Source organism: Sinocyclocheilus grahami, unplaced genomic scaffold, assembly GCF_001515645.1.
Source record: "Sinocyclocheilus grahami isolate Dianchi unplaced genomic scaffold, SAMN03320097.WGS_v1.1 scaffold2029.1, whole genome shotgun sequence".
NCBI lineage: Eukaryota > Metazoa > Chordata > Actinopteri > Cypriniformes > Cyprinidae > Sinocyclocheilus > Sinocyclocheilus grahami.
In genome coordinates, this window is record NW_015507208.1 from 17904 (window position 1) to 22389 (window position 4486).

The following is a 4486-nucleotide window of genomic DNA, read 5'->3' on the forward strand; positions in this document are numbered from 1 at the left end:
TTTACATAATATATATGTGTGTTCTGTGTATATTTATTATGTATATATAAATACTCACACATATAGTATATATTTTGAAAATATTTACATGTATATTTATATTCATATAATTTATATTATATATAAATATACTTAATATATAAACATAACATATTTTTCTTAAATATATGCATGCATGTGTGTGTATTTATGTATAAATAATACATTTACACAGTACACAAACAGATGTAAACAAAAACTTTTATTTTGGATGCGATTAATCGCGATTAATCTTTTGACATCACTAATATATATATATATTAATGTCTATATAGTTTTTATTATTTTGTATTTCAGTTTTCGTTATTTTAGTATATCAAGTTGAACTCAAAAATGTTGAATTAAAATAAGGGTTTTGTTATATTTTATTTTAAGTGACAAATTAGTTTTTACAGTTTTAGTTCACTCTAATTAGCCTGTATTTGACATCATCCCGCTTACAGTATGAGCCTGAGCGACTCGGATCGATGCGTGTGATCGAGTGTGACAGACGACAGCGGCGCTGACAGCCGCGTTTAATCGACATTGATGATCAATAACGAAGCGGTTAATCTCCTGACGGACATCAGTGGTGTCTCGGTGAATGACTGACGGTCGCTGGAAGCAGTTCATGTGTTCAACACACACAATGGTGGCAGAATCGCATCAATGCTGACGTCTGAGCCTCGGTTACAGCGGTTACCGCGGTACTGAACCGAGGCTCACACATCACATCAGCTTCTTCTCGAAGGCTTTGCTCATTTGATGATTGAATATGGGTTGCTCTGAGTTCTGTGTGATTATGCTGTTTGATTTCTGATGCATGGCTTTTGTATTCACTGCTTTTGCTTTTTTCAGACTTTTGTGGCAAACGCTCTTCCTCACACCTCCAGATATTTCCTTTCTGCTTAACATATTAACAAGCTCATCAGTATTCACGCAGGCTCCTCCCCCTCATGAATATTCACGCATGCTCCTCCCCCTCCCTCCTGTGACGTCAGATGTGCTGTGAACATAATTCACCACTACATCAACAAGAAATAGTCAAGTCTACTGTATTTCTATGGCGCTTTATACAGTACAGATTTCACAGAGATAAACAGGAAAATAACAGATTCAATGATGGAAACGTTATTAAACATGAGAATTTCAGCTCTGCAGAAGACTAGTGTTCAGATCTATGTTGATTCAGATTTGGTTCAATAACTATAAAATCGATTAAATATGAAACAAGTTCAATTTCAGCTGTATAGTTAATGTAATAGTTTAATTATTCACAATTCAGTTCAGTTCAGCTGTCAAAATGTGCAAAATTCATCATGAAACACAAAAATATTTTGTTTAATGAAGGCGATGTTTTGCATTGAGTTCCTCAAATCCAATTATTACTCATTAATCCCAAAATATCATTACTGTAATGCAAAAATCACAATCTTATTAATTTAATAAGAAAAATAATTTAGTATATTATTAAATTGATTAATTTAAATAAAATATATTATTTAAATAGTAAAGTATTTATGTATCATAGTTGTAGTATTTACACTGCTTATAAATAGACTGTAAAGACTATAATAAATTATTAAATTACATAAATGTATGTGAAAGTATATTACATTACTGTAATGAAAAAATCTAAATCTTATTAATAAGATATTAATTTAACATATTATTAAATTACATTAATTTAATGTGAAAAAAATTATTATTTAAATAGTACAGTATTTATACATGATAGTAGTAGTATTTACACTGCCTATTAATGCTGTAAATAGACTTCATTTTCTAAATCTTATTAATAAGATATTAATTTAACATATTATTAAATTACATTAATTTAATGTGAAAAAAATTATTATTTAAATAGTACAGTATTTATACATGATAGTAGTAGTATTTACACTGCCTATTAATGCTGTAAATAGACTTCATTTTCTTTATCCAAAATATTGATTTTGTGGTTTCATGATTTACTGTTGTTTTGGATGAAGATGTCAGGTTGAGCTGGTGTTCACAGTACATTTGAAGCCGTGTGTGTGTGTGTGTGTGTGTGTGTGTGTGTGTGTGTGTCTGTGTGTGTGTGTGTGTTCATCCTCCCCTCCTCCACCATCTGCTGCCATTGTGATTCCACAGGACCTTCATCCTCCCGATGGATCGTTCCAAGGCTGAACCTTTACTGTAGCCACAGCGTTTGACTAACCTTAATCTAGTGTGTCTCGCCCTCCTCCCGCTCTCTCTCTCTCTCTCTCTGCAGACCTGTGGCTCTCGCTCGCCCCATCCTCCTCTGTGTCTCTAATTTATAGGTCAATTACAGACTCTCTCTCACACACACACACAGAGCATTGCACGGTGTTGACGTGATGTCAGCGGGCAGCCGAACACTCGGGTGTGGCTCAGGAACACTGATCAGATGCATTCGTTCTTTTGTGCCGCTGCACTGTCAGAGAGTGAATCAATTATCACACGATTCACACGAGTCTTCGAGTTATACTGATATATCAGCATAAACCACATTTACTTCAGTAAAACATACATGTGTGGTGGAAATGTGTTTGTGCTGATGTGCTATTTTATACACTTTATACTATAGAAAACTAGTTTTTATTTTTATATTTTCAGTTTTCATTTAATATCAGTTTGTTTTTAATAGTTTTGTCATTTTTAATAGTTTTTGTCCTATTTAAATACTGCTGTTTACATTTTTTATAAATTCTATTTTATTGTATTTTTCATTTATATTTTAATCCTATTTTTATTTAATTTATTTTCAGTTAGTAATTTAAGTGCTTCTATTTAAACTTGCTGCATTTTACGGAAGAGGATTAGGGCCAAGCAATAATACAAAAATAAAACCATCTCGAGATTAAAGTCGTTAAATTTTGAGAAAAAAATGATTAAATTTCAATAAAAAAGTCGAGATAAAATGTTGAGATTAAACTAATTCAATTTCGAGAATAAAGTCGTTATGTTTCTTCAGTAAGTCCATTGTAAATATACAATTTGTGGATTGAAAAGTATTCTAACTGCATTGTTGTCACCAAGCGGCAACCTCCCGCTCTCTCTCGAGAAGCCAACACGGAAGTGACTTAAACTGTAATTCATCGACTGGCCGCTAGAGTCAGTCCCATAGACTCCTCATGTTAAAATGCCCAACTTTACAGCAGAAAAAAACATGTTTACAGCCTGGTACAAAAAATTATTTTGGTCTATATAGCTAATTTTGCCCTTCATGACGACTGTGAGGGGGGTGAATGTTTTAATAACTCATCCGTTTAAATTATATTAAGCCTTAAAGTTCTGCATAATTAAGGGCGTGTTTGGCCCGCGGCCGGACTTTGGACACCCCTGCCAGTTGCTATTTACAGTTGCTATAATTTTATATGTACTATAAATAAATTTACACTAAGTGACAACTTAACATTTTAGATATGTGCTATTTACACATTTAATAGCCATTCTTTTTACATAACGTAAATAGAATGGCTATTAAATGTGTAAATAGCAGTCAGTGTTGGGCAAGTTACTTCCAAAATGTAATACGTTATATATTACTAGTTACTGTCTTTTGAAAGTAATTAGTTACATTACAATATTACGGTCTCTGAATTGTAATGCGTTACACTACTTTTGAGTTACTTTCACCAAAATATCCACAGAAGTATTACAAAATGCCAAAATGTAGTTTATTGCTGCTCATTCTACACCCAGTGGAGGGTAATGTGGCGGGTCTATTTAGCCTACAATTTTAAAATCATATTTAGATGCCGGTATGTAGGTCTACATTAATGTTACGTTGTAGTTTAGGTTAAACACAGATAAGCAGAAACCGCATTATTACATTCATAAATAACACCGGTAAATAAAGCGAAATGTTGTCATATACAAACAATAAACACAATAGCTAGCCTATAGGCTATCTTGAACGCTTTCAGAAGAAAACAAGAATGAAAAATATAAGTTGCTAAACAGGCCACTGAATGAATGAGGCTAATTCAATGCGAAACTGAAAGCAAACGGCGTTCTCGTGCAGCCCAGCTCTCTCATTCAGCATTAATCCAATTAAATGTCTCCATATTTGCGATGTATTTGAATGCTAAACTATTATTTATTATGTAAACCAGGCTTACTTAACGCGCTTAAAAACCATCCTCGTCACACGAGCAAATGTGTGTTTGGCCCGAGCTCAGGTACACTCACACTCGGTACGCACTATTTAAATTAAGCAGTGTATCTATATGTTTGGTTGACTGTATTTTATTCTGATAATGAACGGCTGCAATGTTTGCAATGCTGTGTGTGTGTGTGTGTGTGTGTGTGAGGCACCGACGCGATCGAACAGCGGAAACAAATACACAAATAGCATATGAACCAAACTCAGCAGCATCTCAGTCTTTTCCTTTCGTTTTGTTAATTAGGCTATTTAAGTCAAATATTTCGCATATTCATTCATTTTACATATAGACTATGA

The 4486-nt window shown here is 33.4% G+C and overlaps 1 protein-coding gene across 5 annotated transcripts in view; it reads left to right on the forward strand.

Annotated features, from left to right (window-relative positions):
• Positions 1 to 4486, forward strand: part of LOC107573768 (semaphorin-6A-like) — a 30376-nt gene that overhangs the window by 16984 nt on the left and 8906 nt on the right. The window lies entirely within an intron of this gene.